A 14,087-nucleotide genomic window follows, 5' to 3' on the forward strand; every position below is an offset into this window, starting at 1 on the left:
ACCCCCGTGCCTCACGGTTGGGATGGTGTTCTTCGGCTTGCAAGCCTCCCCTTTTTCCTCCAAACATAACGATGGTGATTATGGCCAAACAGTTCTATTTTTGTTTCATCAGACCAGAGGACATTTCTCCAAAACCGTAGTCTGGCTTTTTGTTTTTTTCTGGTGGTTTTGGAGCAGTGGTTCTTCCTTGCTGAGCGGTCTTTCTCGTTTTACTGTGGATATAGATACTTTTGTACCTGTTTCCTCCAGCATCTTCACAAGGTCCTTTGCTGTTGTTCTGGGATTGATTTGCACTTTTCACACCAAAGTACGTTCATCTCTAGGAGAAAGAATGCTTCTCCTTCCTGAGCGGTATGACGGCTGTGTGGTCCCATGGTGTTTATACTTGCGTACTATTGTTTGTACAGATGAATGTGGTACCTTCAGGCGTTTGGAAATTGCTCCCAAGGATGAACCAGAATTGTTGGAGGTCTACATTTTTTTCTGATGTCTTGGCTGATTTCTTTTGATTTTCCCATGATGTCAAGCAAAGAGGCACTGAGTTGGAAGATAGGCCTTGAAACACATCCACAGGTACACCTCCAATTGACTCAAATGATGTCAATTAGCCTATCAGAATCTTCTAAAGCCATTACATTATTTTCTGGAATTTTCCAAGCTGTTTAAAGGCACACTTAGTTGACTGTATGTAAACTTCTGACCCACTGGAATTGTGATACAGTGAATTATAAGTGAAATAATCTGTCTGTAAACAATTGTTGGAAAAATTACTTGTGTCATGTACAAAGTAGATGTCCTAACCGACTTGCCAAAACTGTAGTTTGTTTACAAGAAATTTGTGGAATGGTTGAAAAACTAGTTTTAATGACTCCAACGTAAGTCTATGTAAACTTCCGACTTGAACTGTATATTTGAGCGGTTTAACCACATGAGATGTAAGAGAACCTCCTCATATTATCAGTTGAGGTCTTGTTCTTAATAAATCCTACTTGGTCACTGTGTATAATATTAGGTAGTGCCTTCTCTATGCATATCGCAAGGGTCTTAGTAAGAATCGTACAGTCCACATTAAGGAGGCAGATAGCTCTACAATTCCCAGGTTCTGTAGTATTTGTAACTTTTTTAGGAATCAGTGATATCAAAGCCTCATTAAAGGTGTGCTTGGAAGGGAGCCATTTTTAAATGCCTCCTGGTAAAACACTGTCAATACAGGTACAAGAATGTCAATATACTTTTTATAATATTCTACAGGAAGGCCATCAAGACCAGGTGATTTCCCTGTTTTCATAGATAAAATGGTGTCTCTAAGCTCCTCTTCTGTTATAGTACAATCCACGTCCTCTACCTGGCTATCTGATAATCTAGGTAATTCTACACCAGACAAAGAAGTATCCATATCTATGGGGCTGAACAGGAGGATGTATAGAAATCTTCATAAAAACGTTGAAACACACTGTTTATCTCTTTGGATGAGGTCACCATCTTATTGCCCTTCTTAATTGCTGAAATTACCTTAGAAGTGTTTTGCATTATTAGTTGTCTTGCTAGTAGCCTGCCTGTCTTCTCACCTCCCTCATAAAAACTCTAAACGGTGCATATTCTGCCTTTTTATTATACACTTCGTGCAACTCAAATTTCAATTTGTAGGCAGTTTGAAATGCTATCTGTGAAATGTGTTGCCAAATCCCTTTCCAAGACATATCTCTGTTTCTAATCATTTTACTGCTTCAGCCCCTTCTCGCTTCTTTTTGGATGCATGTGCTATATATTTTCCTTCTAATATATGCTTTAGAGATTTCCCATACTGAGCCTATGTCTGTAAGGCCCACATCTTCTGCTAGAATATGTATTGCAAGTCTATCCTTTGACGTGGAGTTACCTGTAAATGTACTTATATCAATCATAGTGTCCATCACTTGGTTAAAGTGTACAGCAAGGACGATCTGCCACTCCATATGTCCCAGTATAATGTTGACCTCATGAAAACAAATCAGGGTCCTCATTGTTGGGAGCATATATGTTGCATAATACTACATTAATCCCATGTACAAGAGCCTCAATGCAGATCAGCCTGCCAGACTCAGTGTTGCTTCAACATTACAAAATTAACTATTTTGTTTATCAGAATAATCACCTCATTTTGTTTGGAAATAAATGAGTTATGTTAAACTACTGCAACCCAGCCTCCTCTAAATGAGTTATGTTAAACTACTGCAACCCAGCCTCCTCTAAATGAGTTATGTTAAACTACTGCAACTCAGCCTCCTCTAAATGAGTTATGTTAAACTACTGCAACTCAGCCTCCTCTAAATGAGTTATGTTAAACTGCTGCAACTCAGCCTCCTCTAAATGAGTTATGTTAAACTACTGCAACTCAGCCACCTCTAAATGTCAATGTCTCTATATCTGTTAAATGTGATTCCTGTATGAACACTGTTTTGATTTTAAATATGTCAATCTTTTTCCTCTTCACTTGGTTACCACAACCATTTATATTCCAAGAGATTATGTTTACATAACCATTAGCCATATTTGTGCTGAGTAGTTGTAGCCTGTGAGTGTGAAGTGTCCCATTTAACACAAGTGACAACTCTTATTGTCACGTTTGCTCCCTCCCCCACTTCTAGGTCACCAGGCTGCTCGTTATGGCGCACGCCTGTCACCAGCGTTACGCGCATCAGCGTATTATGACACTCAACTCCATCACCTCCTTGATTACCTGCCCTATATATGTCACTCCCTTTGGTTCCTTCCCCAGGCGTCATTGTTTCTGTTTCCTGTCTGTGTGCTGTTCGAGTTTCTTGTTTTGTATTATGTTCCGTTTATTTATTAAAACACTCACTCCCTGAACTTGCTTCCTGACTCTCAGCGCACATCGTTACAGAATGACGCCTCACCTAGGGGAAGCATCAGGGAGTGTTTATTTTGTTTTGTAGGTGATGTCAGGTCTGGGTGTCAGAATCGGAGCTACCTGGGAGGCCTCAGCCGGTTTGTCAGATTCCCATGCCTCAGCGGGTTCGACGGGTTCCCCTGCCTCAGCTGGCTCGATGGGCTCCCATGCCTCGACCAAGGCAACCAGAGAGGTCTCATCAGGCTCTCACGCCTCAGCTGGTTCGTCAGGTTTCTGCGCCTCTGCAGAGGCGACCGGTCAGCTCCTGATCCCCGGGATCGTCATCTTGGTCAGCGTCCTGCGGCTGCAGCCGCGCATCGGGGAGGGGGTACTGTCACGTGTGCTCCCTCTCCAGCCTCTAGGTCACCAGGCTGCTCGTTATGGCGCACGCCTGTCACCAGCGTTACGCGCATCAGCGTATTATGACACTCAACTCCATCACCTCCCTGATTACCTGCCCTATATATGTCACTCCCTTTGGTTCCTTCCCCAGGCGTCATTGTTTCTGTTTCCTGTCTGTGTGCTGTTCGAGTTTCTTGTTTTGTATTATGTTCCGTTTATTTATTAAAACACTCACTCCCTGAACTTGCTTCCTGACTCTCACATCGTTACACTAATGAACATCATTATATAACATTTCACAATATGTGCTCAAGCTGAACAATAAAACAGTGTAAAAAAACAAAGAAAACCAATCCCAAAATAAAACAAAGCAACCAGGAATGTCAATCATTACAGAACTGTCATTGATGCTGCAGAAGATAACCTGCTGTCTCAACTCAAAATTCCTTATGGTCCGTAAGGCGCTTGAAAGGCTATATTAGCAACACCCCCTAGAGTCCCGCAAACACATAGGCTACCTTCCTTTTGAATAGTAAACGGCATACAATTCAACCTTGTCTCGTCTTCTTTATCTAGGCTAGACACTTTTCTCTAGCAAGAATCTCTCTGCCTTCACGTTGTACTTGAAAATAACTCAAAGTAAAAACAGTAAATACGTTATGCTCCATACGTACAGTATGCTTCAGTATAAACGACAACACAGTACTTGATCTGGGAAACACTGGGGAAGTGCTTGGGTTCTAGTTGAAGAGAGAAGTTTGTCCAGCTCAATAAAGCCTCAAATATAAATTGTCTGCAACAGTGAAATGGGCTAACACACCTCAATTCAAACTGTTGTTAGAAAACTCAAGTTGAAACATAGCCTATAGGTAATTAGCAGGCAGTGTGCCTTGGTTTGAGGGCAGCGCCTTGGTTTGAGGGCAGTGTAACAATCACGTTTTGGAACATTCTGGAACAATGCATTCTGACAACACGTACATAAAAGAACTCATGCTGGGGCGACCGTTAGAGATATTTGGAACTCACACATGAAAAGGTTAAGGGACCCCATTGGCACCCTTAACTTTTTCACTTCATTTAAGGGAGAAATTCGCCTTAAAAGGTAAGTAAACTTTAAGGGAAAAGATAATGGGAAAACTTACTAAAAATGTTTAATAAAACCAAGCCCTGGGCCATATATCTATGCATTTGGAGTTTGACCAACTTTTAGAATTTTAAATATTGTTCTAATCAGGGGCGCAGCTTTGGTTTTAGAAGTGGGGGGGGGGCATTAATTATTACTATAATTTAAAAAACATCCTGTCAGATAAACTCTCCAAACAGCCTACCCGACCGCTCTGAGGTGTCAGCGTTTTTCTTAACGCACACTGTTGCCTCGTTTTGTTTCACATTTCAATTATAAAATTGGAGGGAACAAAAATGCAATTTCAGAATGTGTGTGGGGGGGGGGGGGGGGGGACGACGACGACGACGACATGTCCCTAGTGAAAGCACCTGGTTCTAATTCTGGACATTTAGGGTGCGTTCATAAATTCACTCTATTTACTCCGATTTCAGAGCACTCTCGTCTGAGTGTGCCAGAAGGTAGAATACCTGATGAATTTACGAATGCTGTTGAATAACACCTGTTGAATATGTCAGTAAACATCGTCAAAAATGCGGAATTCAATTGTTGCCGGCAGCACAGTTACTGTCACCAACGCTCTGGATAACATGAAAACAGCCTAACCAGCTCTATTAGGGTTAGGCATAAAGCCAGGGGGGTAATTCAAGTTAGGGTTGAAGTCAGGGTTAGTGGTTAAAATCTGACTTTGTTTTAGAGAAATAGTTGTGTTTCCTACTTTGCAGCATGACAGGATAGTGGCTCCCAATGTATGACTGGTTGGGGGGGGGGGGGGGTGCAGTGGCTTCTATTCTGTCTGAGGCTGCCGGGTGGATGAAAGGCTGGCTTTGAGGGAAGCCTCTGTGGGTATTCTGTGGAGCTGACTGGCAGGGCAGGGACACTGGATCATGGGGTTGGTGCTAACCTCCATGGCCCACTCTCTGGGGACTCCACTGTTCCCACTGTGTCAACAGGCTGGAGATGCCAGGAATCTAGGGATTATTCAAATGGTATCCCTACATACTAATTACAGTAAGAGCATTGGAGAGGAAGGAGGACAATGCATTTTTAACAAGAGAACGCTCAGTGAGGTGAAACGTTTTTATTTTTCCTCCCCGTCTATTGAAGAGTGGGTTTATCTGAAGTGTTCATGGAAAAGTAATGGATGGTCTCTTTCAAAGACATGTGAAAGTATCGATGAGGAAAATGAGTGAGGTAATGAACCAAAGGGTTAGGGGAGGGATGCAGTGTAGACTGTTAATATTTAATGATTAAAGCCCTTCTTACAGGTCCTCCTCATAAAACCAGCCTCATATATCTATCATATACCCTCCTCAGATTAAGCCATAAAGAATGAGAGGAAGGTGACAAAATAAATGTAATAAAAACACAACATCAAACGTCCTTCTCCACCCCATGAATGGTTGACCCGGAACAGCACCACTACCCCCCTAGGTCCTGGTCCAAACGCTTCACACGTCTGACACTTGAAATGCAGGAATTATGGAATTCTCTACCGGGAAAGATAAAGAGATTCCAGGGACCAGTCTTTTTGTTTTGTTCTCCTCAGCTATTCTATTCCCACAATATGCTGCAGCTCTATCACAAAGGAACAGAATGTTTGCCTGGACAGACACTATCTTCCCCTATTGTTCTTCTGAGTCAGACAGGCCCCAGCTCTCTCTCTCTCTCTCTCTCTCTCTCTCTCTCTCTCTCTCTCTCTCTCTCTCTCTCTCTCTCTCTCTCTCTCTCCTTCGCTCCCTCTCTGCCTCTCAATCTATGCAGTTTATTAGTCTGTGGAAAACATGTTTCTGTCTGAAGGGTCTCTCTCTCTCTCTTACTCCCATACATTCATTAGAAACACAAGTCTCATCCCCCAGCTTCCCTTTGAGGAGGAGAATGACTCACATACACAGTTATCTCTCTCTCTCTCTTTCTCTGTTTCCTCTCTCTCCCTCTCTCCTCTCTCTCTCTGGCTCTCTCTCGCTCTCTTTCTTTCTCTCTCTGTCTCTCTCTCTTTGCAGTTATTATTAGTCTGTGGAGAACATGTTTCTGTCTGAAGGGTCTCTCTCTTCCTATCTCTCCCTTACTCCCATACATTCATTAGAGATACAAGTCTTGTCCCCCAGCTTCTTTTTAATGGGGAGAATGACTCACAGACACAGTTATCTCTCTCTCTCTCTCTCTCTCTCTGTCTCTCTCTCTCTCTGTCTCTCTCTCTCTCTCTCTCTCTCTCGCACAGAAAAAAAAATGTATGAAATGTATGCATTCACTACTGTAAGTCGCTCTGGATAAGAGCGTCTGCTAAATGACTAAAATGTACAAATGTCTCTCTCTGTCTCTCTCTCTCTGTCTCTGTCTCTGTCTCTCTCTCTCTCTGTCTCTCTCTCTCTCTCTCTCTCTCTCTCTCTGTCTCTCTCTCTCTGTCTCTCTCTCTCTCTCTCTCTCTCTCTCGCGATTCAATGTCAATTTAAGGGCTTTATTGGCATGGGAAACATATGTTTACATTGCCATAGCAAGTGAAATAGATAATAAACAAAAGTGAAATAAACAATAAAAAAATGTACACGTAACATTTATTTAACCTTTATTTAACCAGGAAGGGCTCAATGAGATTTAAAATCTCTTTTTCAAGAGCGTCCTGGCTAAGATAGGCAGCGCCAAGTCATTACAAAAATTACAGACAAACAACATGAAAAACTACAAGTAATCTAGTAAAAACCATAGAATTCACAAGAGTATAACAAAATCAAAAACAGCAAATTAAAAACATTGACAGGTCAGGGAATCAGACTCAAGATCATTCATCAGTGATTTAAAAACACCAATCGGGACAAGTTCTTCCAGTTTAAAAGTATTTTGTAAGGCATTCCAAGACGATGGCGCAGAGTACATTAAAGCCCTTTTACCAAATTCAGTTCGGACATTTGGAACAGTTAGCAGGATAAAGTCCCTCGAACTAAGAGAGTACCCACCACATTTCTGAACAATAAAAATGCCCAACATTACACTCACAACAGTTCCAAAAGAATAAAGACATTTCAAATGTCATATTATGTCTATATACAGTGATGTGCAAATAGTTAAAGTACAAAAGGGGAAATAAAAAATAAATAAATATAGGTTGTATTTACAATGGTGTTTGTTCTTCACTGGTTGCCATTTTCTTGTGGCAACAGGTCACAAATCCTGCTGCTGTGCCCAATAGATATGGGAGTTTATCAAAATTTGATATTTTATTTCAAATTTCTTGTTGGGTCTGTGTAATCTGAGGGATAAATGTGTCTCCAATATGGTCATACATTTGGCAGGAGGTTAGGAAGTGCAGCTCAGTTTCCACCTCATTTTGTGGGCAGTGTGCACATAGCCTGTCTTATCTTGAGAGCCAGGTCTGCCTTCGGTGGCCTTTCTCAATAGCAAGGCTATGCTCACTGAGTCTGTACATAGTCAAGTATTTCCTTCATTTTGGGTCAGTCACAGTGGTCAGGTATTCTGCGACTGTGTGCTCTCTGTTTAGGGCCAAATACCATTCTAGTTTGCTCTGTTGTTTTTTGTTAATTCTTTCCAATGTGTTAAGTATTTGTATTTTTTTTCTCATGATTTGATTGGGTCTACTTGTGCTGCTGTCCTGGGGCTCTGTGGGGTCTGTTTGTGTTTGTGAACAGAGCCCCAGGACCAGCTTTCTTAGGGGGCTCTTCTAAAGGTTAATTTCTCTGTAGGTGATGGCTTTGTTATGGAAGGTTTGGGAATCGCTTCCTTTTAGGTGGTTGTAGAATTGAATGGCTTTTCTGGATTTTGATAATTAGCGGGTCTCTGCCTAATTCTGCACTGCATGCATTATTTGGTGTTTTACTTTGTACACAGAGGAGTTTTTTGCAGAATAGTCAATTGGAATTTGTGGTCTGTATATTTTATAATTTCATTGAGGACACCATCAACCCCACAGGCCTTTATGGGTTGGAGGGTTTGTATTACATTGAGCTGATTTCTGATGTGCTGTACCTTCTTTTTCTGTAGTGTATTTCTGTATTGTTTTAGTGATTCACCATAGTGAAGGCATAGGCTCAGGTTTTCTGTATTGTTTTAGTGATTCACCATAGTGAAGGCGTTGACTCAGGTTTTCTGTATTGTTTTAGTGATTCACCATAGTGAAGGCATAGGCTCAGGTTTTCTGGGTTGGATAGGTTTCTCCATTTCTTTCTTATGTTTTTGCATTCTTCAAGCTTTGTTGGGTTTCTACCCAGACATTTTAGAAATGGAAGAAACTTTTAATGATTTCATAGAATATTACTTATTCAAATATGAAGGAACCTGACAGATCTTCGACTTTCATATTTCATCAAAGACAGAGCAATTTCCCTGACAGAATTGATATAGATTGTTTCTACATTGTTCGATCCAAAGAATAAAAATCCTTATATTTCTATGGTCCCATCCCTTTTCCTGGAACGTCACCCCTCCCAAGCTGCAGACACCATGGCTGACTCACCCTATAGTCTTTCCATAACTGACTGTTAAGGGACCATTGTTAATCCTTTTATATACATTCATATGGTATGTCACAGACATAAACCTTGTACAATAGGCCTTTTGTCTGGTTCCAGTAACAACAGCGCTGGTGGCCAGTTAACTTCATTTGCCATATTCTGTTTGAGTTACAGTATTGAGGCTCACTACAACACGGTGTCCCAAATGGCACCCTATTCCCTATGTAGAACACTACTTTTGACCAAGACCCATAGGGAATATAGCGCTCTGGTCAAAAGTAGTGCACTGTAAAGGGAATATGGTGCCATTTGGGACACGGACATTGAAGCTCAACATATTTTTTATTTATTTAACTAGGCAAGTCAGTTAAGAACAATTTCTTATTTACGATGGCGGCCTAGGAACAGTGGGTTAACTGCCTTGTTCAGCGGCAGAACAACATCTTTACCTTGTCGGCTCGGGGATTTGATCTTGCAACCTTCCGATTACTAGTCCAACACTCTAAACACTAGGCTACCTGCTGCCCCAATATGTCAACATGGTGGTTGTGTTGTGGATTAGTCTGCAGCCATGTCTCACCACTTTGGAAGAATAGGAATGGCTGAGAATGGGGTGGGGGTACCCGGAATATCTGGCCAATGGACCAAAAATCTGTTACTATTAAAAAAGATTCCTTAACACCGTTTGTTATCGGTGTTATTGTTTAACTAAGGGCTCAGCTGACACATTGAGGCATGCGTTGATGGTTAATGCAAATCAAAACACACTTTTTTTATCTCTCAGATACAGTCCTGTTCACATAACCGTATCCACATTTTGTAACAACCAACACTACAGCACAGCCACCTGGCAGCAAACACAAGTCCATCACTGTCGCTTGATTAGCCCTGTGTCAACAGGTCCTGGTAAACACTCTTCACACTGTAAACATGTCATCTCAACCTGCTGTAGCCCTCAATAAACAACCCACCCAATGTGGTCTAAAAACCACAACAGACAGACAGGGGCCTTAAGGCGTCAGCATGCAGCGGTTCGGCTGGCGCCTAGCCAAACTCGGCTAGCTGAACTGAAAGAGTGTGCTCGTATAATCCCTTAAAAGACCTTGGTTTGAAAAAACAAGAAAAAAGTGTTAATAGTATCGTTTTTGCATTTTGAGACGCCGTAGCTTCCTCCAAATAGTCAAAAAACTCAAGAAATCGGTCATAAATGTTGACGTTTTTTGCTGTGGAGATCTTAGTCGTGTAATTCTACATCTAACTAAGACGTTAGGTGCAGTATTTCTCGAAACAATTTGCATGAAAACGAGTCGTCTCTCGTTGAATGACAACAAATAATTTATTGAAGGATCCCTACTGTTGACCTATCACCGACGAAGGGACTTCGAACTTCGGTTTGTCTCCAGAAAAATGTTTGTGTGCCCGAAAAGCCCCAAAAATATAAATAAGTGAAGTCCAAAATGAACATAACACACACCTTCACTGTCACATCTTGATCTGTTTCACCCGTACTGTGCTTGTCTCCACCCCCCACCAGGTGTATTCTATTCTTCTCCATTATCCCCTGTGTATTTATACCTGCGTTTTCTATTTGTCTGTTGCCAGTCCGCCTTGTCCCATCAAGTCATGCCAGCATCTTTCTCCGTGTTTTTTCCTCTTTCTGGTTTTTGCTCTAGTCTCCCTGGTTACGCCATGTCCTGCCTGTCCTGAGCCTGCCTGCCGTCTACGTTTGTCAACTATTACCAGGATTACCAACCCCTGCCTGTCCTCGACCTGCATGTCGCTTACCCCCGTATATTCAATACATCTCTGAGACTTCAACCATCTGCCTCACGTGTCTGCATCTGGGGCTCATACTAAGACATTATACACACACACGCACACACGCACACACACAAACATACACGCACATACACACACGCACACACACACACACACACACACACACACACACACACACACACACACACACACACGCACATACACACACACACACACACACACACACACACACACACACACACACACACACACACAACACACACACACACACACACACACACACACAAAAACACTAGATTTAGATGAGATCTCTGTTTACCCACATGAAAAAATAGTATACTATGGTATAAATACTGTAGCATTACTATATTTATAATCTATATTCACTGTATTGTTTTTACTGTGATGATTGTAGTATACAGTATTATTTACAATAGTGTTTTTGCGGACATGACTGTAATATACTGGGCGGATTACTTGAGAAAATGTAATCCGCTACTGATTAAAGTTACATGAAAAATAAAGTAATCTGGTAATGTAATCCTTTGGATTGCTCAACATGAGTAACGTAATACGATTATGTTCTGATTACTTTTGGATGATCTTTCACTTATAGCCTAAAAAACCAAGACATATTTACAAATATTAATCTAATATAGCATTTTTATCCCCATTTAGTAACATGACTATTTCTATACTAACATTTTCAGTTGGTGGCACCAGCCCGTGATTTGGTCGCACCACAAGATGGGAGGGCTGCCGTCTTATCGGCTCTTAACCAATCATGATGATCGTGGACTAAAGGAAAAGGAGGACCAAGCACGCCCCCATTCTCATTGACGGGGCTGCAGTGGAGCAGGTTGAGAGCTTCAAATTCCTTGGCGTCCACATCACCAACAAACTAAGATGGTTCAAGCACACCAAGACAGTCGTGAAGAGGGCACAACAAAACCTATTCCCCCTCAGCAGACTGAAAAGATTTGGCATGGGTCCTCAGATTCTCAAAAGGTTTTACAGCTGCAGCATCGAGAGCATCCTGACGGGTTGCATCACTGCCTGGTATGGCACCTGCTTGGCCTCCGACATCAAGGCACTACAGAGGGTAGTGTGAATGGCCCAGTACATCACTGGGGCCAAGCTTCCTGCCATCCAGGACCTCTATTCCAGGCGGTGTCAGAGGAAGGCCCTAAAAATTGTCAAAGACTCCAACCACCCTAGTCATAGACTGTTCTCTCTGCTACCGCACGGCAAGCGGTACCGGAGCGCCAAGACTAGGTCCAAGGCGCCAAGGCTCCGGTATCTGTTGCTGCAGGATTATTTTCCTGCTGTAACAAACTGGCTAAAATCTGTACTACAGTGTGGAGTATAGTATTCTACACTATACTACAGTTTACGACAGAATTCTATGGAATTCTATAGTTAGTACTACAGTATTCTATAGTAAACTGTAGTATTTATTTTATGTGGCTAGAGCTGACTGAACACCCATTTACCCCACCACTGGGCCTCCACTTCAGGGATGTTTTTACTTCAAAGCCTCTCTGCTGGGAGGCTGGAGGCCCATTAGTCCAAACCCATGCAGAGAGACAGAGTGACTGGGGGGAGAGAGGACTGCTAGATTGGCTATATCTTTGACTTTCATCTTCTCTGGTTCTCAAAATAGCAGCTGAGCACTTAAGTTAAGACACCGTAGGAACTTAAGGAAGCAGAGACAGGGAGGGAGTGTCAGTATGCAGCAGGCACAAGTGTGGTGAGCGTGTGTGTGTGTGTGTGTGTGTGTGTGTGTGTGTGTGTGTGTGTGTGTGTGTGTGTGTGTGTGTGTGTGTGTGTGTGTGTGTGTGTGTGTGTGTGTGTGTGTGTGTGTGTGTGTGTGTGTGTGTGGGTGTGTGTGTGTGTGTGTGTGTGTGTCTGTGTCTGTGAGAGAGAGAGAGAGAGAGAGATCCTCCCCAGGGGTTTACTTTCTCCTCTTCTGAGTCACTATGAGACGAGAATGAAAGACAGGGAAAGGCAGGTACACACGCAGACAGGCTCGGGCGCCGTCATGTTCACGCCATCTCGTGTCTGTTTGGCACTCATTTCCATGCCCAGGAGGTCTCACCTGTGAAGTACAAGTACGTCAAACGACAGTGACGCTTAGTCGACAGCTGGTATCTCCTGTCTGATCACTCACTCCTTGGCGAAAGTTATCCTGTACCCTTCCCCCTTTAGCCCTATCACTGATGATTACTGTGGTGTCTTTAGCCCTATCACTGATGATTACTGTGGTGTCTTTAGCCCTATCACTGATGATTACTGGGGGGGGTTGGGGTTGGGTTGTGGTGTCTTTAGCCCTATCACTGATGATTACTGTGGTGTCTTTAGCCCTATCACTGATGATTACTGTGGTGTCTTTAGCCCTATCACTGATGATTACTGTGGTGTCTTTAGCCCTATCACTGATGATTACTGTGGTGTCTTTAGCCCTATCACTGATGATTACTGTGGTGTCTTTAGCCCTATCACTGATGATTACTGTGGTGTCTTTAGCCCTATCACTGATGATTACTGTGGTGTCTTTAGCCCTATCACTGATGATTACTGTGGTGTCTTTAGCCCTATCACTGATGATTACTGTGGTGTCTTTAGCCCTATCACTGATGATTACTGTGGTGTCTTTAGCCCTATCACTGATGATTACTGTGGTGTCTTTAGCCCTATCACTGATGATTACTGTGGTGTCTTTAGCCCTATCACTGATGATTACTGTGGTGTCTTTAGCCCTATCACTGATGATTACTGTGGTGTCTTTAGCCCTATCACTGATGATTACTGTGGTGTCTTTAGCCCTATCACTGATGATTACTGTGGTGTCTTTAGCCCTATCACTGATGATTACTGTGGTGTCTTTAGCCCTATCACTGATGATTACTGTGGTGTCTTTAGCCCTATCACTGATGATTACTGTGGTGTCTTTAGCCCTATCACTGATGATTACTGTGGTGTCTTTAGCCCTATCACTGATGATTACTGTGGTGTCTTTAGCCCTATCACTGATGATTACTGTGGTGTCTTTAGCCCTATCACTGATGATTACTGTGGTGTCTTTAGCCCTATCACTGATGATTACTGTGGTGTCTTTAGCCCTATCACTGATGATTACTGTGGTGTCTTTAGCCCTATCACTGATGATTACTGTGGTGTCTTTAGCCCTATCACTGATGATTACTGTGGTGTCTTTAGCCCTATCACTGATGATTACTGTGGTGTCTTTAGCCCTATCACTGATGATTACTGTGGTGTCTGGCCATGACTTAGAGGCAGTAAGTGTTGATGGAGAATAAAAATATAAAAACTGAACCAGCACCTGAACTAGACCCCCCCTCCCCTCCCCCCGACTCTACTGATAGCTACTTTATTGACGTAAAATGTACTTTCTGTGATATGTGGTTGTCCCACCCAGCTATCATAAGATGAACGCACTAACTGTAAGTCGCTCTGGATAAGGGCG

This window comes from Salmo salar, chromosome 13 (genome assembly GCF_965601325.2).
Source record: "Salmo salar chromosome 13, fSalSal1, whole genome shotgun sequence".
In the NCBI taxonomy this organism is placed as follows: domain Eukaryota; kingdom Metazoa; phylum Chordata; class Actinopteri; order Salmoniformes; family Salmonidae; genus Salmo; species Salmo salar.